Source organism: Narcine bancroftii, chromosome 10 (assembly GCF_036971445.1).
Source record: "Narcine bancroftii isolate sNarBan1 chromosome 10, sNarBan1.hap1, whole genome shotgun sequence".
Lineage (NCBI taxonomy): Eukaryota > Metazoa > Chordata > Chondrichthyes > Torpediniformes > Narcinidae > Narcine > Narcine bancroftii.
This window is the reverse complement of record NC_091478.1, coordinates 43,991,430-44,016,014: the sequence shown is the minus strand read 5'-3', so window position 1 is coordinate 44,016,014 and position 24,585 is coordinate 43,991,430. Positions and strand designations below refer to the sequence as shown.

The 24,585-nt window shown below is 43.7% G+C and overlaps 1 protein-coding gene and 1 long non-coding RNA gene across 18 annotated transcripts in view; one reads left to right on the top strand and one right to left on the bottom strand.

Moving 5' to 3' along the window:
* Positions 1-24,585, top strand: part of LOC138744504 (catenin alpha-3-like) — a 1,801,283-nt gene that overhangs the window by 914,639 nt on the left and 862,059 nt on the right. The window lies entirely within an intron of this gene.
* The window catches only part of LOC138744510 (uncharacterized), an 87,295-nt gene that overhangs the window by 33,768 nt on the left and 28,942 nt on the right, over positions 1-24,585 (bottom strand). For both annotated transcript variants that reach the window (XR_011345588.1, XR_011345587.1), the window contains exon 2: positions 2,160-2,411. This is a non-coding gene — a long non-coding RNA (uncharacterized lncRNA). The remainder of the gene's footprint in view (positions 1-2,159; positions 2,412-24,585) is intronic.

Below are 24,585 nucleotides of genomic sequence, written 5' to 3'. Positions count from 1 at the left end.
TGTACAGAATTAGTGGGTTAATAGAACATAGAGACCCTTCAACCCACCATGTTGTGGTGACCAATATAAACCTATTCCACAACAATCTAATCCTTCCCTTCATCATGGTAAATTGAAGTAGGGCAAAGTCCTCTCTGTTTATGCATGTCATTGATTCCTTCCTTATAAACATGGCCTTCTGTAATGATGTAGCATACCTTCAATTTAAGGGTTGGTTGATGAATTTATTTGCCCACTGAGTTCATATTCTATTTTAAGTTTGCAATACACCTTGCTACAATAGCAAGAGACATCTCACTTCCATGCCTGTACTAGTGTCCTTGCGCAGTATAATCTTGATAAATTGAGCATGTATTCCCTATATCTTCAACTATTCCTTGTCAATGAACGAACTTACATGCCACAGCTCTGAACCATACCATGCCAAGATGCCAGATACTGTACGTTTGCAGTTGAAACAGCAAGCTTCATGAAGACAGTTGAGTTGAATGGCTTGACTGACAACGACAACACTTTCCCACATTTTATGATCTCAGTGAATAAGATGTCATTATTGGACACATTGGCTTATCTACTGCATTGGAGGTTCCATCAACTCTTTGATGATGAGGTAAATGAAATCTTATGTCTCTTACTGAATATGAACTCCAGTGCATTAACATCCGTAGCTGAATGTGCTCATCCATAAGCATATAGACCCCTCAATGCCCAGAGTATGAATGTCCCAACATTTTAGTGTTGTAATCCATGATCAATCACTTCTCTTGGGTTTTGACTGTGAGGCTGAATTTTATAGCATTTGAAAATTTCTGGGGGTTCTGGCTTAAAGTGAATGATCAATGTTTGAAAATCTCATTGAATGAGACGAAGGTTGTCTTACGAGTTACTAATAATTTTACTCTTGTTCTATCAGCCTAAAGGGTATTCTGGAATCATTGAGTTGATGAGGTGGGAGTTTATTATCATTTATATAAGTGTAATATTCAGATCCACTGAAATTCTTGTTTGCTGCAGTTACGTCAGTAGGAAAATACGGCAACAAACAGTAAGTAGACTTTGAATTGCAACAGGAGAGGAAAGAAAGAAGATAATATGTGTAAAAAGGATAAATAAAGATTCGCAGTTGTAGTAAGTGTAAAAAAGTGACATTACAATAGAACAGACAGATCTTTGGTGGATGTGGAGTAGGTTTATGGTGAGGGTAGTTCAGAGATGTTCAGGTGCCTGATAGTTTTTTGGGGAAAAAAATGATCCTTGAACCTAGAAATGGAGGGTTTCAGGCCTCTGTACCTTCTTCCTAAAGGTAACAGTGAGAAGATGTTGTGGCCGTGGTGAAGGAGGCCCTTTGTGGATGTCTTCAGTTGTTGCTCATGATGAATGTGGCTAAGCCAACCACCTTTCGCAGCCCTCTGCATTCCTGGCCAATTAAGTTTCCAAATCAGGTGGTATCACAACCACTCAGTATATGCTCCACTGTATAGTTGTAGAAGTTTGTATTTGATAACATGCTGAATCTCCCCAAACTCCTGAGAAAGTGAAGGCACTGATGTGCCTTCTTCGTGGATGCCGCAATGCGCTGGCTCCAGGAGAGATCTTCCATCATGTGTGGATGCCGAGGAGCATGAACCTGCCAACGAGGACAGGTTCATGACAGAGTCATTGCATCACACAGCACGGAGCTGGTCCTTCTCGTCCATGCTGACCAAGTTACCCATTGGGTTATCTACTGCATTGGAGGTTCCATAAACTCTTTGATGATGAGGTAAATGAAATCTTATGTCTCTTACTGAATATGAACTCCAGTGCTGTATTTGGCTCATAAAAAATCAGATTTTTAGATTTCAGATTTATTGTCAGAGTACAGAGTACCCTGAGATTCTGGGTTGTTCGTGATTTCATGACTGTCATTCAGATCTGTTGTTATTTCACATGTGTTTGGTCCAGCCGATATCTGCTGTCCTCTTTACCCATAAATAATGGAAAGTATCCTTAGCCTCTCTGTGGACCGAATTTTCGAATTGGATCCTCCCATGACTACTTTAGAATTCTAGCACTGAAATGACTGAGTGGTGCATCTCCCTGAAATTAGCAGTCAGGAATTAACAGAGTCATTCCTACAAAAAGCTTTAGAGAAATGTTGTAATAATTGATCTTCTTACCTGAAGTGCCTCTGACATTGTGGCCTAATCGAAGGGACAAACGACATTGACAAGAAACACTCTGCTGGTGGGTGGAGCAGCGTCAGTGCGGGGAATGGGAAACGTCAATGTCTCAAGTCAAAATCCTTCCAATCCAAGGCTGGTTCAGGAACAATGCAGAGTTTTGCCCCGAAACAACAACAATTCCTTCTCGCTGCCTCCGATCCAAGTATCTCCATGAACAGTATTGAATCATGTTGCACTTGAATCGCACTGGAAATCAATAAAGAGGATCATCAAAATGATCGAAAAGATCACTGGGTTCTCTGTTTCCCTACATTTACCAGAAGCGTTACTCAAATCAAGCTAAAATAATCATAGAGGACCCTTTCCATCTTCGACCCACCTCACCTTCCAATCAGATGTACAGGAGTGTTAAAATCAGGAATACCAGGCTGAGAAGTAACTTCTTCCTATAGGCTGCGAGATTGATAAACAGTACCTGAAACCAAGTAAATCATCCCAAACTATTTATATATTTATTTTAAATTATATCTTTATGCCTATCTGTGATTATTATGTGCTGTGCAAAGTGTATGCGTGTGTGCTCTGGTGGTATCTGTACAGTCAGATGATAATAAACCTGAACAGAGTAGGGAGTAACATTCCAGTGATTCAAATAGTTCAGGGTACAGAGAAAACAACAAAAACATGGTGCCAGGTGCAGACACAAGTACGTTAGAAACAGTGCAAGGGCATCATCTTTTTGCCCACGAGAGATCCATAAAAGAGTCCGATAGCTGGAAGAAATAAACTTTCTCTTCTGCCTGATGGAATGTAGGACCCGGTGGAGATGGGCCTTTTACTATGTCAGCAGCTTCCCCGAGACAGAGGGAGGTGTAGGCAGAGTTGATGGAGGGGAAGTTGGTTTACTTAATGCCCTAAATCACACTGTCTGTAGTTTCTTGCTGATTCGGGCAGAACAGTTCCCGTGCCAAGCTGTGATGTATTCAGACCGGATACTTCTACATTGCATCCGTAAATGCAGAGAGGGCAAGTAAGGGATTGCACACAAAATAGAAATGCTTAGAAAGGGCAATATCATTAGAAAACCAATGTTTAGTTTGCTATATTCCTGGCCCATGATTTCAAGTTAAAATGGTTAAAGTTCAGAAGTAGCTGCACGATAACGTTGCGCCTTCTGCTCTATATTCTTGCACCTGATAATTCAATGTAGCAGAACTACAGTTGCTAAATTTCAAGGCACTGCAGTCATTGTAATGTGGCCAATTCATCATGCAAAATTCAGTCATGATTCATGAAAAGCAGCATTTGTCAATAATAAATCTATTGCATTAACAAAAATGTTGTATAATTATATTGTCAATGAAATAGTACTGTGATAAATGTAAATTAGCAGTTATTTACAGTACTCGCAGATTAGCTACTAATGGGTTCTATTGCCACTTTCACCTTTTCTCAATTACTGCTCAAGGTTTAGCCATATAATAATTACAGCACAGAAACAGGCCCTTCTAATCCATGCCAAACACCTTCTCCCACCTAGTCCCAATGACCTGCACCCAGCCCATAACCTTCCATACCCCTCTCGTTCAAATACCTATCCAACTTTTCCTTAAATATCAAAATCGATCCTGCATCTACCATTTTGGCCAGAAGCTCATTCCACACTCCCACCACCCTCTGAGTGAAGAAATTCCCCCTCATGTTTCCCCTAAACTTTTCTCCATCAATCTCAATCCATGTCCTCCTGCTTGAATCTCCCCCACTCTCAATAGAAAATACCCATCTACATTTACTCTATCTGTCTCCTTCATAATTTTAAATAACTCTATCAAATCATCCTTCAATCTTCTACATGCCAGGGAATAATATCTTAGCCTGTTTAACCTTTCCCTGTAACTTACACCCTGAAACCCAGGCAGCATTCTTGTAAATCTCCTCTTCACTCTCTGTATTTTGTTGATATCCTTCCTATAATTCAGTGTCCAAAGCTGCACACAATATTCCAAATTTGGCCTTATATAACTTCAATATGACATCCCAACTCCTGTACTCAATATTCTGATTTATACCAGAAGCTTTCTTCGCCACCCTATCTACGTATAACCATATAGCCATATAACCGTTTACAGCACGGAAACAGGCCATGTCGGCCCTTCAAGTCCGTACCGGTTCACTTGAACAACCTTTTAATGTGTATGACCTTTGCTGAATAGTCCGACCAAAATGTAGCACCTCACATTCCATCTGCCATCTTTCTGCCCACTCTTCTAACTGGTCTATATCTGTCTGCAAGCTTTGAAAACTTTCCTCCCTGTGCACAACACCCCCAATTTAGTATCACCTGCATACTTACTCATTCAATTTACCACCATATCACCCAGATCATTAATATATATGACAAACAACAATGGACCCAGTACCGATCCCTGAGGCACTCCACAAGTCCAGCCTCCAATTTGACAAACAATTTGCCACCCCTACCTCTGGCATCTCCCATCCAACCATTGTTGAATCCATTTCACTACTTCAACATAAATACCTAATGATTGAACCTTCCTGACCAACTTCTTATGTGGAACCTTGCCAAAGGCTTTAGTAAAGTCTATATAGATAACATCCACAGCCTTCCCTTTGTCAAACTTCTGAGTAACCTCCTCAAAATATTCTATAAGATTAGTTAAACATGATCTACTGTGCACAAAACCATGTTGACTACTCCTAATCAGTCCTTGTTTATTCAAATAATTGTAAATTCCATCTCTGAGAACACTCTCCATTAATTTACCCACCACCAACTATAATTACCCAGTTTACTTCTAGAGTCTTTTTGAAACAGTGGAGCAACATGACCTACCCTCCAATCCTCTTGCACCTCCCCCATGGCTAATGAGATTTTACATATTTCTGTCAGAGCCCCCGCTATTTCTATACTAACCTCCTTCAAAGTTCTTGTCAGGACTGGAGATTTATCCACCTTTATTCTCTTTAAAATAGCCAGTACCACCTCCTCATTAATCTTTATATTTTCCATGACTTCACTACTAGTTTTCCTTACTTCACCTGACTCGATATTCCTTTCCTTAGTGAATACTGAAGAAAAAAAACATTTAAATTTTCCCCAATCTCTTCCGACTTCTCACAGAACCGACCCCTCTGATCCTCAAGGGGCCCAATTTTATCCCCCATTATTTTTTTGGGAATATTTATTAAATTATTAATTAGTATTTATTAAATATACAATTAATGAATAAAACTTCTTAAAAATTTAAAAAATACATACATGATATTTTCAATAAACTAACATCCTATAACTAAGATTAACTAGATTCCAAATTGCTTTTTTGAGGTTGGCATGAGCTAGAAAATGTTGGGCAATGACTTGGAAAAATGGGACTGATTTGAGTGTTCAGAGATGGCATGTGGAATTGAGGTCTTGTATTCTTTTGGAGAGGATTACACACAATTTGCATGATAATTATTTTTTTATCGTAAAACCCTTATTTGGATTATATGGGTTTGAGGTTTTGAACCCCCTGGCCACACAGTAGTGGTGCTACTCCAATCCATGGCAATTAATTGATGAATTCTGTTGTTGAGGTTGATCTCTTTTTATTTCTTTTTATTTTTTCTTCCTTTTTCTTTAGGGTAGTTTAGTTGCAGGGGGTAGGTGGGTTAGGGAGGGGGTTGGGGTGGTTATTCTTATATCGTTAATGTGCCTGTGGAAACCCTTTGGATTTATTTTTTTTACCTTGCCCGCCAAAGTAGCCTCCTATCTCCTTTTCGCCTTTCTAATTTCTTTCTTACAATTTTTTTGTGCCCTCTTTATATTCCCCAAGCACCTCATTTATTCCCTGCTGTCTATACCTATTTTACACATCCCTCTTCCTCTGAACCAACTTTGATTTTTTCCAATTACGATCCACAGAATATGTATATACCTTGTCCCTGAGGGTCATTTCAGGAAAGGCTTTAAATCCTCTAATACAAAGCAGTAACCATTTCACTGTCACATGGAGATGCTGAAAGGTCTCATTGCATTCTTGATGATGGCTGTAAATGAGCATCATTCCAAATGTAGTAAAGGACTCTTTCCCAATTAAAATTAACCCTAATTGTAGATCTGAAAATTACCACTTTCTGGATTGAAAAGGAAAATTATCTCATACCTCTAACATCTGAGTAAAGTCCAACCTCGCTATTTGAATGAGAGTTAGCTACGACTCCTAGAATGCTTCCACCAGCGTTGTCTCCGCTCCATCCTCAACATTCATTGGAGCGACTTCATCCCTAACATCAAAGTACTCGAGATGGCAGAGGCCGACAGCATCGAGTCCACGCTGCTGAAGATCCAGCTGCGCTGGGTGGGTCACGTCTCCAGAATGGAGAATGGCGAGCTCTCCACTGGCCACCGTGACAGAGGTGCACCAAAGAAGAGGTACAAGGACTGCCTAAAGAAATCTCTTGGTGCCTGCCACATTGACCACCGCCAGTGGGCTGATATCGCCTCAAACCGTGCATCTTGGCGCCTCACAGTTCGGCGGGCAGCAACCTCCTTTGAAGAAGACCGCAGAGCCCACCTCACTGACAAAAGGCAAAGGAGGAAAAACCCAACACCCAACCCCAACCAACCAATTTTCCCCTGCAACCACTGCAACCGTGTCTGCCTGTCCCGCATCGGACTTGTCAGCCACAATCGAGCCTGCAGCTGACGTGGACATTTACCCCCTCCATAAATCTTCGTCCGCGAAGCCAAGCCAAAGAGAGAAGCTCTTCTCCAGGATGTCTGCGTTTGGTTAGTTTCAGTCTGTTGGTTTGAGGTCAGAAGTTCACAATGGCAGTTTTTTTGGACTGTCGTGCTAGTAAACATATGCAAGCTAAAAAGGAATGTCTGCAGATGCTGTGATTGTAGTGTGATACACAAAATTGCTGGAGACACTCAGCAGGTCACACATCACCCATAGGATGTAAGGGTAACCACTGTTTTGGGCCAGAGACTCTCATTAAGTTATGAGCCAAAAGCAAGCAGGTGCCTGTATTACAAGGTGAGGGGCGGAGAGGAAGGAGGAAGGGGCAGGGGGAGGAGAATGGGCTAACAGATCATAGGTAGATACAGGAGGGTGAGTAGAAGAGAAAAAAGTCGGGAGACAGGGGAATGGGGTAACTGTCCAAATGGAGACGGAAGGGGGTTGGGAGCTGGAAGATAGGAAACAGGGAGATAGGGAAAGAGAGAGATGGGGAGGGGATTAACAGAACCTGGAGGTTGATGTTAATGCCATCCAGTTGGGGAGTTCCCCAATAGGTTTTGCAATTTGCAGGTAGCCTCGGTTTGGCAGTGCACAATGCCATGGATAGGCACATCAGTGTGGAAATGCTATGTGAAATTAAATTGGTTGGCCGCTCAGAGGTCCCTGTTATTACAATGGATAGAGCAAAGTTGTCTAACATAGCAATCTCCAATCTCTCCGATGTAAAGGAGGGCACATTGGGAGTACCAAATGCATTAAGTGACCCGCATAGATTCACATGAAGCATTGCTTGTCATGAAAGGACTGTTTAGAGCCCCAAATGGTGATGAGGGTGGAAGTATGAACACCACAAAGGGCCTCCTTCACCACGGCCACAACATCTTCTCACTGTTATCTTCCGGCAGAAGGTACAGAGGCCTGAAACCCTCCATTTCTAGGTTCAAGGATCATTTTTTTCCCCAAAAAACTATCAGGCACCTGAACATCTCTGAACTACCCACACCATAAACCTACTCCACATCCATCAAAGATCTGTCTGTTCTATTGTAATGTCACTTTTTTACACTTACAACGGTGAATATTTATTTATCCCTTTTACACATATTATTTTCTTTCTTTCCTCTCATGTGGCAATTCAAAGTCTACTTACTGTTTGTTGTCGTATTTTCCTACTGACGTAACTGCAGCAAACAAGAATTTCAGTGGATCTGAATATTACACTTATATAAATGATAATAAACTCCCACCTCATCAACTCAATGATTCCAGAGTACCCTTTAGGCTGATAGAACAAGAGTAAAATTATTAGTAACTCGTAAGACAACCTACGTCCAATTCAATGAGATTTTCAAACATTGATCATCCACTTTAAGCCACAACCCCCAGAAATTTTCAAATGCTATAAAATTCAGCCCCACAGTCAAAACCCGATAGAAGTGATTGATCGTGGATTACAACACTGAAATGTTGGGACATTCATACACTGGGTGTTGAGGGGTCTATATGTTTATGGATGAGCACATTCAGCTACGGATGTTAATGCACTGGAGTTCATATTCAGTAAGAGACATAAGATTTCATTTACCTCAGCATCAAAGAGTTGATGGAACCTCCAATGCAGTAGATAAGCCAATGCGTCCAGTAATGACGTCTTATTCACTGAGATCAGATAATGTGGAAAAGTGTTCTCATTGTCAGTCAAACCATTCAACTCAACTGTCTTCATGAAGCTTGCTGTTTCAACTGCAAATGTACAGTATCTGGCATCTTGGCATGGCATGGTTCAGAGCTGTGGCATGTTGGTTCTTTCATTGACAAGGAATCTTTGAAGATATCGGGAATACATGCTCAATTTATCAAGATTGTATCGCGCAAGGACATTAGTCCAGGCACGGAAGTGAGATGTCTCTTCATGAGTGGGGAGGGGGGTGTGAAGGAGGGAGGGGAGGGGGGTGGGAAGGATGGAGGGAAGAGAGGTGGGGGGAAAAGGGGAGAAAATGACACTGTGAATATTCAAGAGGGAAATGTTTATGTGTATTTTGGTCAATATGGTTCATAGTGTGAAAAATAAAAAAATAAAAAAATTTAAAAAAGGAAAATAATCCCTATTGTAGCAAGGTGTATTGCAAACTTAAAAAGAATATGAACACAGTGGCCAAATAAAAGCATCAACCAACCCTTAAACTGAAGGTATGCTACAACATTACAGAAGGCAATGTTGCTGGTAATGACATCTCCTTGTCTGGAACAGCTTGTAGTCTGGACTTGAGACAAAGTAAATGCCTTCAAAAGCAGTGATTTCAAGACCAAGTAATGGTTTAACAATGTAGAGGGTTCTCAAAGCTATTAAATCAGAGAAATGGCAGGTGGAGTTTAATCCAAGCAAGTATGAATCATTGCACTTTGGGAAGTCAAACGCACACAGGTAATGGCAGAATCCTTCAAAGTATTGCTGTACAGTGAGATCTGTGGGTCCATGTCCATAGCTCCCTGGAGGTGGTCAGGTGGCTGGTAAAGAAGACACACAGTATGCTTGCTTCATTGGGCGTAGCATTGGGCGTGAGAGTTGGGAAATCATGGTGCAGTTACATAAAACTTGGGTTAACCTAATCTTGGACCACTGCAGGCAGTTCAGGCCACCCCATTACAGGAAGGAAGTGAATGCTTTGGAAAGGGTACAGAAGAGATTTTCCAGAATGCTGCCTGGGTTAGAGAATCTAAGGTATGGGATGAAGTTGGACAAACATGGAATGCTTCATCTGGAGCATGGATGGGAGAACTGATAGAAAGTTATAAAATTATGAGAGGGCTAGAGAGGGTAGTTGGTCAAAATAATTTTCTCAGGGTAAAAATACGGCTGGAAATGCATTTGAGGTGAGAGGGGGAATGTTTCAAGGAGTTGTGTGGGCAAGAGAGTGGGTCAGTGCCTCAAATGGGTTGCCAGAAGTAGTGGTGGAAGAAGACATGATCAAATGTATACTTTGCAAGCCCATCTCAAATCCAAATGTGGACCCCATGCATCTTTATCTTCCAGATCAGCCTGCCATGAGAGACCTTGTTAAATGTCCATGTAGACAACATCCACTGCCCACCCTAATTGATCACCTTCTCACCCCTTCCAAATACTCAGTCAGATTTGTAAGAAATGACCTGCCCCACACCTATAGCCATGCTGATTTAATCTTTCATATGCTCTCCTCTGATGCAGAGCTCACTGGTTTACAATTTCTTGAACAAAGGATCAGCACTGGCTACATTCCAGTCTTCTGGCACCTCACCTCTTGCTAGTGAGGAGAGACAGATCATCAAGGCCCCAGCATTCTCCTCTCTTGTCTCAAGTCCTTGTGACATCTGCCTTAATGGTCTTCAGAGAACTCACTGCCACCTCTTTCTTGATCTCAAAGCCCCCCAATATATTAGCAATCTCCACTCTACTCTCACGAGCCTCCATCTCCTTTGGTGAAGACCAATGAAAATAGTGATGACCTCATCCACCTCCTCTGACTCCAAGAATAAATTCCTTCCATTATCCTTGAATAATTTTATTCTTTCCTTAATTAACCCTTGCAATACAAGTATAAAGTGCCTCTTTAATCTTGCTCAGTGATGGCATATTTCATGACCCCATTGGCCTTCCTGTTGCCCTTCCTGCAGTTTTTCTGTTCGTCAAGGGCCCTATTTGATTTTAGTTTCTTAATCCCTAAATCTCCTGAGAGTTTTATTATTTTTATTACTCCAAAAATAAATCATTTCAATTATATAATGCTAAAAAAAACATTGATGTGCAAGTAACTTTTATACACATGACAAAAAACAATTCAATCAATTCCATAAATGCTCATGCAATGTGGTCTTTCTTCAATATTTCATTGCTACTGGAGAAGATTTATTTTTATTTGTCTGCATGTCTCGTCTTGGCTCAGCATGGAACTGCTCTCCATTTTCATAGGATCTTGTGCAAGATTCGAATGGGGTTGACCATAGTCCAAGACCATAGCTGTTGGTCAGGCTAGATGATGCCACAAAGAACTGTATTGCTCTTTGCCTAGAGTTCACCCACAATTGAACTCATGAGATTTCTTCAGGGCAGAATATATGCCCGATCTTGCCCTCGAGGAAATTGGTGCATGAACTACCCCTTCCCATAAGCTCTCTATACAGAACATGTCCCAAACTTCTCTAATCGACCAAGGTGAAAGGATCTGATCTGGTGAACATGAACGTGGAACATCCCAGCACAGTATAGAGCCTTCAGCCCATGATGTTGTGCCGATTTATGTAATCTTACTCTGCAACTATCCCATCCTCTCTACCTCACACCTAAAACAAATTTATTTTTCTTTCATCCATGTGCCTGTATAAGAATCTTTTAAATTGTCCTACTGTTCCAGCCTCCACCACCACCCCTGGCAATGCATTCCAGGAACCCAGAACTATGTGTAAAACACTAACCCCTGATGTCTCCCTTATACTTTCTGCCTTCACCATGTACTAATGTCCTCTGGTGTTAGCTGCTCCCACCCTGGGATAAAGGTGCTGGCTGTCTACCTTATCTATGCCTCTCTGCATCCTATCTATATCCTGTTGTAACTAACAACAACCTTCAACACTATCCACAACACCTCCAACCTTCATACCATGCCCATCCCTCTATTTCTTCATCCAGGTCATTGATAAACATCACAAAGAGCAGTGGTCCTGGATCAGATTGCTGAGGAACTCCTCTAGACACTGATCTTTAGGTGAAATACTTCCCATCCACTACTACTTCCTGCTTTCTACAGACAAGTCAATTTATAATCCATGGAGCCAAGGTTCAATGGATCCCATGCCTCATGACTTTCTCAACAAGTCTCCCATGGGGGACCTTGTCAACTTAAAATTTATATGCCCGACCTTCATCAATTCATTTTGTTCCCTCCTCAAAAAAACTCAATTTATCTCTGAGGCGTGACCTTCCCATCACAAAGCTATGCTAACTATCCCTGAGAAGACTGTACTTCTCTAAATCCTGTCCTTAGGAATCCTCTCCAATAGTCTGTCAACCTCGTATGTAAGGCTCACCAGTCTATAATTCCCAGGATTCTCCCTATTACCTTTTTTAAACAAGCCGACCATTTTTGCCATTCTCCAATCCTCTGGCACCTGCCCTGTGGCAAAGGAGGATACAAAGATCATCGCCAACACCCAACAATCTCTTTTCTCCATTCCCGTAACAACCTGGGATATATCTCATTAAGTCCTGGGACTTATCAATCCTAGATCTGGTGCTTCCTCTTTCTTAATCTTAACATGGTCCAGCACTTAAGCTTGTTCTGTTCTGACCTCACCTTGACTAAGCTCTTTTTCTTTGGTGAATACTGAAGCAAAGTATTCATTTATGACACTTAGGGGTATCCAAAGTGGTGAATATCTACCCTGGAGGTTGATGGGACTATCCAAGGGGTTAATAAATCCATGGAGGTCGAAAGGGGGGTCAATAAACATCGATGGGGCCCTATTGAACTTTTGCAGTCACAAGCAGAGGTGTAGCTATGGAAAATAGCACCAGGGAGTGAGTGAGCCTTGGTGCCTGCCATGTTATATTTGGCTTCAGCCTTTTAATAAGTTGAGAGTGAATGGGAGGACGAGGGAGGGAGGATGGATAGAGCAGAGAAGAAAGAGGTATTCTTTGTATGTTGGGGGTTGCTAGTGCTGGCCATCCCCTCCCCTCTCCCAGCACCGCCACCCCTACCTCCCCTGGCCAGCACTGCCACCCACCACCCCCCCCCCCACTCCTGACATGCAAAGTATGTCACCAGGTGGGGGGGGGGGGGGAGAAATTCCAAGGATGAGGGATCAAAGATTCCATGAAGGGGTCAATGGTCTACAAAGTTTGGCGACCAGTATTTTAGGACCTTCCGACTTCCTCCACCTCCAGGCACATGTAGCCTCCTTTATCCTTCGCGGCCCAACCTTCACTCTCATCATCCTTCTATTTTTCACATATGCATGGAACACCTTTGGATTTTCCTTAACCTTACTTGCCAAAGCCTTCTCAAGGCCCCTTCTAGGTCTCCTCAGACCTTTCTTAAATTCCTTTCAGGCTACCATAAAATTCTCAGGCCCTTCTTGCATTTTGCTTCCTGGATCTAAAGTATGCTTTCTTCTTCCTATTAACTCACCACCTCAACTGTTTTGTCATTCAAGGTTCTCTTTTACTGCCATCTTTTCAGTTTCAGTGGGACAAGCGTATCCAGAATCCTGTGCAAATGATCCCTAAACATCCTCCTCATTACAGCAAAAAAATGCTGGAGAAACTCAGTCGATCAAACAGTGTCCTTTATGCAGCAAAAATACATAACAACGTTTCTGGCTTGAGCCCTTCATCAAGGACCCTTTTAACCTATTGAGTTTCTCCAGCGTCATGGTTTTCCTTTAATCATGGTATCTGCAGACATACGTGTTTTACTTTGGTTCTCCTCATTACTTTTGCGCTTTCTCCCAAGAACATCTGTTCCCAATTTAGTTCCCACATCCAAATAACCATTTTACTAATTTTTTTTTCCTGCTTTTATCCTTGTCCACGGCTATACTAAAGCTTAGGGAGTTGTAGTCACCATCACCGAAACATTCGCCACCGAGAGGTCTGTCACCTGACCAGATACATTTCCCAGTACTATGGTTTTTCCTCGAGTCGGCTGGTCCACATACTGTGCCAGGAATCCTCTTGGACACACCTAACAAATTCTGCCCCGTCTACCCCTCTTGCAGTAAGAGGTGCCCGTCAATATTTGGGAAGGTGAAATCTCCCTGTTATTTCAGCACCATTTCAAAATCTGCCTACATTACCTGTTCCTCGGTAAACCGAGGCATACAGACAACTCCCAATAGTGAGGGTTCCCTTCCTATTTCTGAATTCTACCCACAACAACTAAGTAGAAGCTCCCTCCACAGGGCCTCCCTTTCTGCAGATGTGATACTATCCCTGACCGGTAATGCTACTCCCGCCTTCTTCCATCTTACCTCCCATCCCATCCCTTTTAAAACAAGGGGATGCAAACTCCAAAGAAGTGGGTGGACTGGAGCAGGGTGCTAGAGGACGGGAAGATCACTCCCCGAGCGGAGCAGGAGAGGGGGAGGTGACGGCCCGCGGGGATGGTGACCGCGGTGGTGGACCAGTGATTAGGCTCTTTGGCTGAGGGACCAGCACAGTCGGCGGGCTGCTGGTGACTCGAGGAGAGGAACCCACGGAAGCTGGGGGCTGCTGGAGACTGGCTCGAAATGGCTGGAGGGGTACCAGGTACCGGAACCGGGCTGTGAGGAGGTGCCGAGGGCGCTGAAGACTTCCTCACCGTGTCAGAGGTTCGGATCTGGAGCTGGACTGGCTTGGACTGGACTCTGTGTGGCTGCGGAAGCGATGGGGGTGAATCTGGACCCTTGGTGACACTGGGGGGAACTCTCTTTTCCTTCTCTGTCTGACTGTAAAAGACGCTTAGGTGGCGAAGGTCTCCGGTGGCGAATCTTTCTGCCTTGCAACAGGCAAAAACACTTTCATGTAATATGACGGAGTTTTATTACTGTGATAATCAATTGAAACTTGAGATGATATGAGAGTTTGTTGTCTCACAGACATAAACAAGTTGAATGTGCACTTAACTGAAATTCTTTTTGTTTGTTGCACCTATACACATCTATAAAAACCACCAATAAACCCTGTTAACTAACACCACATGGTAAATTTATAAATAGATAAATATTCACAGCTGTAATTAGTGCAAACAATGATGTTACAAAGTGCAGACAAATGTAAGCAATAACATGAATTGGCGACGGGTAGGGGGGTGGCGGGGGGGAGTCTTGAAGTGACTAGAAGTGCTGATCTTTAAGAACAGGGGGCATTCTGTAGTGTAATCTCATTGCATTGTTGCACCAGGTGGGTAATTTCAAGAACGGCTGCCTTCAATAAATATGATCAGCTTTTAGCCCCAGCTGGTCTGAGTGGTCATGTTTGCAACAGCGAAGAAACCCACAGCCTCTTACAGGCAGGATGCAGCAGTGTTTGTGGTATCTACAGAGGACAAAGGACCCTGTGTATATCATTGCCCAACACGCTGCTGTGTTTGCAGCTCCTACTAACTAGTGTGCAGGAGCTCATTGGTCATGACACTGATAAAGACGGCTGCTTGCATACTTTGCACATGTTTGGCCATGAAATCCAGACTTTATATTGTTTCTCAAGAGTTTGGATCAATTTTAACTCATTGTTTTGACTATGCAAGAATTGAAAGGAAGCATTCCATTCAACCAGAACTCACGCTCTTCATGAGAGAGTCACAGCCTTGGAACAAAACCCTCCTCTGTCTGCATTGACAGGACTTTTCAGTTTCCCAATGGAATGAAACGATATTTCTTTCACAGCTGTAGTGAGATCTTCGAAGTCATTTGCTGTGCCACCTGTTCCACAATTTGCCCTTCTGCTATGTGCCAACTTTTTTATTACAACATTAAACTTAATAAAGATTGGTGCAGGTACTTGGCCCAAGGGAATCCTTTCCTGCAATATATTACCTTGCCCTTGACAGCATGTAGTGTTAGTACCTTGATATGATTCATCTGTCAGTGTCACTAATACCTGCCATATGAAATCCACTCTGCCAGGTTTCTGTTGCCCTTGCCTCTCCTGAGTCTGCCCTCAGGACCAAGGAGCATCACATTAGCTCCGTGAGTTCCGAGGTGGCTGAGGATCCCCATACTCTGCCACTAGGACTGTAGGAGGGAGGGGTGGGGTGGCAAGAGTGTCGGATGAGAGGAGATGGGCTTGATTCTTGCTGGCATTTTGCATGCTATTGACAGAGGGATTTGAGCTTCTCAAAGGTTACTTCTCCATTTTAAGCAACTTTGAACTGCGGTTCCCACAAGTCGCTGAGGACGTGGCCATTTTTTTGTCTCAGTGAGGCTTTTCAGATACAGATTTTTTCAGAGTTAGATTTATTGTCAGAGTACATACATATATCACATACAATCCTGAGATTCTTTTTCCTGCGGGGGAGGCAGAATTACCGCTTATTGGTAGTGCAAAAAATACTGAACACAGTGTACACATGTAAACAATCTGATAATGCAATACGGAGAGAAAATAAATCAATAAAGTGCAAAAGTAAGAGTCCTTAAATGAGTCCCTGAGGAGTCCGATGGTGGAGGGAGAGCAGCTGTTCCTGAACCTGGTGGTGTGAGTCTTGCGGTACCAATACCTCTTTCCTGATGGTGGCAGTGAGAGCAAAGTGTGTTCATTCAGTGCTCTCGATCAGACCTCCTCTACCTTGGCAAGACCAAGCACAGACTACACCACCACTTTGCTAAGCTCCTATACTTTGTCTTGGCGCTGCCGGTTGCAAGCCATTTTAACTCCCTCCACCTCTACCCTCCCCCCCCCACCTTTTTCCATGCTACCCTGTCTATCCCTGACTTCATCCATTATCAGGGTGAGCCAAGCACAAGCTCGAGGGAGAGCATCTCATATCCTGCCTGTGTCCTTGACAATCCGACATGAATACACTGAGTTCTCGAATTTCATGTCACCCACACCCCTCAGTTCCTTGATTTCTCCTTTGGATCCACCTAGGTCCTTTACCACACTCCCTCCTTTCCAAACCACCCTCTCAGCCACCCCACCCCACCCCACCACCCCATATCCAGCCATTCCCCTTCTCCCTGCTCCCTCACCCCCACATTTCTCTCACTGGTTCCCCAGTCGCCTACCCCTCCCTCATCTAGTTCTACTCATCACTTTTCCTTTGTTAGAACTCTCCACATCACTTCCCAGTCATCATCTCCAGCCTCCCCCCCTCCACTCTGCCCCTTTATCACTGGCTGCCCTAACACCCCTGGCGAAGGGTCGCAACCTGAAACTTCAACCTTCCCTTTGCAGATGCTTCCCAACCTGCTGAATTTCCCCAGGCCTTTTTTCTTTGAGCTGACTGAAACCTATCTTTCAGAACACCCAATGCCTGCTTGAAGAGCTGGATCCTTCCCATTTTTTTTCTCAAATATTAAATACATATTCTGCATGAAGCAAAGCTATTTTTGACATTCTGACAGATTAAGTGGGAGTTATGCACTGCAGACACAGAGAAGGATTTTCAGTGTTGGGCTTTGTATGATTTCCGATTTTGTCATTCACACAAACCAAACAATTCTCTCAGGTAGCAAAAAATGAATGTTCTTTTAATATTTTTTTGGTTTCTTGTTAGTGGGTTGTAAATTATACCACGGAGCAGATTTCTGGTCAAAGGAGGCCCACCATTGCTATAGTGATGAAGGAATCCGTGAGGTGCCTGTGACCATGAGATGGCAGAGTGTGATGTTGTTTAGTCTGGACAGAACTGGGTTTGCTTTTTTTCATATTCTGTCTCTGCTCTAAACTGTGTGATATAATGGTGCTATTCCACTACATGATAGACGGGAGGCTCACAGAGAACAGGGGACTCAGGCGTGGAAATTGTCTTTCTTTCATGTGATTAATGTAACTGACATAATATCAGTATCCCTCTTTAAGAAACTATTACTAACATACTCTAGGTCCACCAAAATATCTGTCTACATGATTGATTTTTCTTTTCTGGCCCTAACTCCAACTATAAATATTTATTTATCTATCCCTTGATATGCATTATCTCTTTTTCTGTCTTGGCATATTATTGTAATTTAATTTATGCTGCTGTCGTTGGCAAATCTTACCTTCCTTTATTGCTGCAACAAGAATGTCTGTGCATCGTCCAACACTGAATTCTCCTCTCATCTCAAGAATTGCTGCACGTGACTGAATGGGTGGTGCTCTTAATGGACTGTTTCAAGTTCAAGCTTATTGTCACATGTACCGAGGTACAGTGAGAAACTTTGCTTTCAATGCAATCCAGCTAGTCAACCATTGCTTAGTAAAGCAATTTAAAACACAGTTCAGAATGCAGAGAATAGAGAGAACAAAAACACCACTATGTTACTGGTGTGGAGTTCATTCAGGTGTCTGATAACAGCAGTTCTTGAATTTGGTGGTGTGTGATCTCACCCTCGTGAATCTCCTTCCAGAAGGGAAGAGGAGAAAAGAGTGTGGTCTAATGAGGTCAGTCTTTCAATAATGTTGTCCACTTTTGTGAGGCTGTGTTAGATGGAGTTGATGGAGGGTGGTGGTGTTTATGTGTTGGTCTGACCCGTATTCACAACTTTCTGCAGTTTCATGTGGTATTGGGCAGAGTAATTTCCGTACCACAAGTGATACATCTTGATAAGATACTTTTGTTGGTGGATCTGTAGTTGCTGTTGAAGGACTTATGTGACATCCTGTCTGATTGGACCAAGAGATAGTTTCTCCTAACAACCTTAGCTGTCTGTTATTCCCATTTCATACCATGGATGTGGACAAGTCAGTAAGCTCTGCTCCTCCTCTGTAAGTCTAATTCCTCAGTTCCATTGATGTGGAGGGAAAGGTTGTTGTCCTGCCACCAACCCATTTGTCCCTCTTTCCCTTCTATACTCCCTCATCATTGTTTCAGATCTGTCCTTTGATACTGGTATCATCTGTGAATTTATAGATGGAATTATGCAGCCTTGTGTGGCACCGATGGTAGGGGTGATCATGGAGGAGGCATTTCACCCACTCCTCACTGATTGTGCACTGCAGGGCAGGAAAGAGATTCCAGAGGCCCTCTCTGTCTTTGTAACTGTTACAACGTAGACCAGCATCAATAGCAATTCACCAAGACATTGGTATCTTCGAAACAATAATTTTTATGAATAACTATGAATACTTAACTGTAAACCTAACCCTGCTATGACAAATGTGTGTGTGTGTGTGTGTGTGTGTGTGTGTGTGTGTGTGTGTGTGTGTGTGTGTGTGTGTGTTTGCATGTGTATGTGTGTGTGTGTGTGCACGTGTGTGTGTGGGGGGTGGGGGAAAATGCCAAACCATTACAGTTCAGGCACAATTCTGAAGAAATTTTAAACTTCAGTCTTAGAGATCTTTTGTGTTGTAACTCAGAATCTTTAAGCTGCTGTTCAAAAATTCTTAAACTCATAAATTCTTGTAGATTTGCTTTCAAATAAATATTTCTTCATGCAAGGGACTTTTTCACAAATTCTCCTCTCTTGCGTGGAGGCTATGGAACTTGTGTATTACACAATTTTTTCACAGACTCAAACATGAATCAGTCGAAGTAATCATCAAAATGGTTATGATCCAGAAATAAGAATGATCTTGCTTTCTTTTACCCGGAATTGGGTCAGTTACAAGCAGCTATTACAGTAGCCACAACATCATACAACCACATGAACAATTAATCTACTAACTCCGTACGTCTTTGGCATCTGGAGGAAACGCACGCAGACATGGGGAGAGAGAGTACCAACTTCGTGCAGGGAGATCCGGATTTGAATCCAGATCGCTGCCACTGTAATAGCATTGTGTTAACCACTCTGCTAGCTGTGTCGTCCCTCAAAACATTTCAGAGCACCCAGAACTAATTGGGAATGGACAGCTGTGCCAAGTTCCCTTGACTGCAGCAGTTGGTTGAAGAGAACTTTGCTGGATGTGATACTCACTAGAATAAGCTTGAGTGCTTGTGTTTGCATTCCCTGCAGTGGCAGCCAACACACGGAGCTTATCCTGGAGATATTCAAACCCCTGGAGCAATATTCTCTTTCACAGAATGTTCTCATTATTTGACCATTAGCTGGCACATAACTGCACTACTGATTGTTGATGATACCCCAACTGCTGCATATCACTTCAGCACCAGGAATATTTTCTGTTTAACTCAGTTGGATAAATCAAAATGGATATAAAACATTCAGCTTTTCCCATATTTCCTCTTCTGATGAACCACGTTGCAAAAATGCTCAAGACATTCAGTCACAGCAGCAGGATAATAAATCAATGGAGGACACCCATCGAGTCTAATCGTGAGCTATGTTCATGATTTAATTGCCCACAGCAAAGGTAGCACATTAGCATAGCGGTTAGCAGACAGCGCCAGTGACCCGGGTTCGAATCCCATGTCTGTGTGGGTTTCCTCTGGGTACTCTGGTTTGTACCCACCCTTCAAAAACCTACAGGAGTTGTGGGTTAATTGGGATATTTGAGAGACACCAATTCACAGGCTGGAAGGGCTTGTTACTGTGCTGTCTATCTAAAAAAGCATTCACCCAGTCGCAAACTTCAAGGTGATCATTACTGACTTGTCGGCCTGTATTTGTTTCCGCTTTCCACAAATAAGGCAGAGAATTTCAAAGCAGTTATTCCATGGAATGATATCTGTGACTCATTCGATCACTTCAGAGGGGTTTGGAGAGAATTCTGCTCTTTCAGAGGATATTTTGAAATCTTAAGGGTAGACTTTTTTTCTTTGCTGGACCAGTACTGCCACTTGAATGATGAGCTCATGAATTGAAACAGGAGTCATTCAGTACCTAGAATCTGCACCATCGTTCAATGGACTGTTTATTTCTGATCCTTCACCTCAATCCTACTTTCCTGCATGAACCCAATGCTCATGAATTTCCACAGTACCTAAAAAATATAATTTCCATAATATCTTAAAATATTAGGGCCGCAAGGTTGGCGTCGCGATTAGCGCAATGCCTTTACAGTGCCAGCGATAGGGACCAGGGTTCAAATCTCGCACTGTCTGTAAGGAGTTTGTACATTCTCCTGTGGCTGCATGGGTTTTCCCCAGCGAGCTCTGGTTTCCCTCCACCATTCGAAACGTACTGGGGATATAGGTAGATTGGGTGTAAATTGAGCAGCATGGGCTCGTGGGCCCAACTGGCCAGTTACCATGCTGTATGTTTAAATGTTTTTCTTTAATTTAAAATAATCTACTAGTCTCCATCCTGAACATGCCTGGTGTCTGAGCCCCACAACCCAATTGGGTTGAGAATTTCCAAAAATCCAGCACCTTCTGGGTGAAAAAATTTGGCTGTTATTGGCCAGGCCTTATTTTTGAGGCTATGTCCATTGGTCAGGGCAATCATCTGACCAACCTCTTGAGAATTTTCTACTTTTCTGTTAAGAAGGCATTGACACAATCTATTTTCCCTCTTCGTAAAAGACAAATCTCGCACAGCAAGAATCAAACTAGTGTACCATGATGTAGAAATCTCTCAAATTCTTCCTCAAATGGGTGCTCTGGTTCTCCGCACAATGCTCCACATGTGATCCCACCATGACTCTACATAATTGCAATGAGACAATTTTACTGTTATACACAAATCTTCCTGAGATAATGGGCAACATACTGCTCACCTTCCTAATTGCTGACTTTAATGTCAATAAAACAGATTATTTGCTCATTATCTCCCTGCTGTTTGTGAAACCTTATTGCTGCCATGTTTTCCATGTCATAGCAGTGACTACACATTAAAATGACCTCATTGCCTCTTCAGCCAATTTAGGTTGTCCTGCGATTAGCCAGTGTTCTCTAGTAATTCAAATCGCTCCTTTTTTTCCTTCACTTTGACCATTCAGGGTGGCAGAAGGAGGGGAAGCTTAACAATGTTGTGTTGTACTCTGACAATTGATTAGGGCCTGTCAGTTCACTTTGCCCTTCTGGATAGAACCCTACCCCCAAGCTCCAGTCTGTACCTGAGCTCCCACTGTGAGACTCACCTCCAGTCTCCATCGAATCGCACAGATGTCCCATCACCAAACAAGTCTTGCTCAGATATCTCGATTGCATTCTGCCCCTTCTGAACTACACTGTCAGCCTGTGCTCCCCTGCACCCACCTCCATCATCACAGTCCAGCTACAAACACATTGCAGTGGTTCTGCTCCTAACCCCAGATAATGGCAGGGTTGTTCAGCCTGACAGTGCCTGACCTCCCACTGAAATGGAATGAGCCCAGTTAGGGGACCTGTGGGGCTGGTTTGGTTGAGCCAGTCACAGGGGGCAGAGGAAGTTTACCCAGAAATCAGCAGCTGGAGGACAGTCGGAATTCTTGACAAGAGCTGAGATAAAGAAACAAAGCTAATTAAATCACCTAAAATTAAACTGAAGCAAAACTATTCAGAGTAGTGTTTTACTTTCCCAGTGGCTTCATGAAAATGTGCCCAACAATTTCCAATGTAATGGAAGGGATGTCAGCAGAGGTAGACAGGTCTGTGTGTGAACTCTGCCACGAGCAAAGACATCCGTGGTGTTTGGTTTGCTGAACACCAAACACCAAGTTGCGGGTGTCCGGCCATCTGACAAGTTCCTCCAACCTTTTGAGGTGCTGCCTCAAGAAGGCAGCCAATGTCATAAAGGACACCCATCACTCTGGCTGCAACCTCTTCTCACTTTGACCTTGGTCAATAGGTACCAGCACCACTTGGTTCATGTTTGTAATTGCGTACTGAATAACTAGCCGAGTCGGTGGGTGAGGTGAACCGAACAACTTTACTGTTCACAATCAAAGAGAGAGAGAGAGCCCCAAGCATGGCGTCTGCTCCCTGCTAACACGGGCCTCGTGGAGCTCGCGCATGTGCAGCGTGCTGTGGTGAATGCAATGGCTGAGACACGGTTGCAGTGGGTGCAGAGCAGCAGATGGCAGCGGCTGTCTACAGTTCAACAGTTTCTTTCCAACTGTTATCAGTCCCTTGGTACTCTAATTATTTTTTCTTTGGCTTGGCTTCGCGGACGAAGATTTATGGAGGGGGTGAAAAGTCCACGTCAGCTGCAGGCTCGTTTGTGGCTGACAAGTCCGATGCGGGACAGGCAGACACGATTGCAGCGGTTGCAGGGGAAAATTGGTTGGTTGGGGTTGGGTGTTGGGTTTTTCCTCCTTTGCCTTTTGTCAGTGAGGTGGGCTCTGTGGTCTTCTTCAAAGGAGGTTGCTGCCCGCCAAACTGTGAGGCGCCAAGATGCACGGTTTGAGGCGTTATCAGCCCACTGGCGGTGGTCAATGTGGCAGGCACCAAGAGATTTCTTTAGGCAGTCCTTGTACCTTTTCTTTGGTGCACCTCTGTCACGGTGGACAGTGGAGAGCTCGCCATATAACACGATCTTGGGAAGGCGATGGTCCTCCATTCTGGAGACGTGACCCATCCAGCGCAGCTGGATCTTCAGCAGCGTGGACTCGATGCTGTCGACCTCTGCCATCTCGAGTACTTCGACGTTAGGGATGTAAGCGCTCCAATGGATGATGAGTATGGAGTGGAGACAACGCTGGTGGAAGCGTTCTAGGAGCCGTAGGTGGTGCCGGTAGAGGACCCATGATTCGGAGCCGAACAGGAGTGTGGGTATGACAATGGCTCTGTATACGCTTATCTTTGTGAAGTTTTTCAGTTGGTTGTTTTTCCAGACTCTTTTGTGTAGTCTTCCAAAGGCGCTATTTGCCTTGGCGAGTCTGTTGTCTATCTCATTGTCGATCCTTGCATCTGATGAAATGGTGCAGCCGAGATAGGTAAACTGGTTGACCGTTTTGAGTTTTGTGTGCCCGATGGAGATGTGGGGGTGCTGGTAGTCATGGTGGGGAGCTGGCTGATGGAGGACCTCAGTTTTCTTCAGGCTGACTTCCAGGCCAAACATTTTGGCAGTTTCCGCAAAGCAGGACGTCAAGCGCTGAAGAGCTGGCTCTGAATGGGCAACTAAAGCGGCATCGTCTGCAAAGAGTAGTTCACGGACAAGTTTCTCTTGTGTCTTGGTGTGAGCTTGCAGGCGCCTCAGATTGAAGAGACTGCCATCCGTGCGGTACCGGATGTAAACAGCGTCTTCATTGTTGGGGTCTTTCATGGCTTGGTTCAGCATCATGCTGAAGAAGATTGAAAAGAGGGTTGGTGCGAGAACACAGCCTTGCTTCACGCCATTGTTAATGGAGAAGGGTTCAGAGAGCTCATTGCTGTATCTGACCCAACCTTGTTGGTTTTCGTGCAGTTGGATAATCATGTTGAGGAACTTTGGGGGACATCCGATGCGCTCTAGTATTTGCCAAAGCCCTTTCCTGCTCACGGTGTCGAAGGCTTTGGTGAGGTCAACAAAGGTGATGTAGAGTCCTTTGTTTTGTTCTCTGCACTTTTCTTGGAGCTGTCTGAGGGCAAAGACCATGTCAGTAGTTCCTCTGTTTGCGCGAAAGCCGCACTGTGATTCTGGGAGAATATTCTCAGCGACACTAGGTATTATTCTATTTAGTAGAATCCTAGCGAAGATTTTGCCTGCAATGGAGAGCAACGTGATTCCCCTGTAGTTTGAGCAGTCTGATTTCTCGCCTTTGTTTTTGTACAGGGTGATGATGGTGGCATCACGAAGATCCTGAGGCAGTTTACCTTGGTCCCAACAAAGCTTGAAAAACTCATGCAGTTTGGCATTCAGAGTTTTGCCGCCAGCCTTCTAGACTTCTGGGGGGATTCCATCCATACCTGCTGCTTTGCCACTTTTCAGTTGTTCGATTGCCTTATATGTCTCATCCAGGGTGGGAACCTCATCCAGCTCTAGCCTTAGGGGCTGTTGAGGGAGCTGGAGCAGGGCGGAATCTTGGACTGAGCGGTTGGCACTGAAAAGAGATTGGAAGTGTTCTGACCATCGGTTGAGGATGGAGATCTTGTCGCTGAGGAGGACTTTGCCGTCTGAGCTGCGCAGTGCGCTTTGGACTTGGGGTGAGGGGCCGTACACAGCCTTTAGAGCCTCGTAGAAACCCCTGAAGTCGCCAATGTCCACGCTGAGCT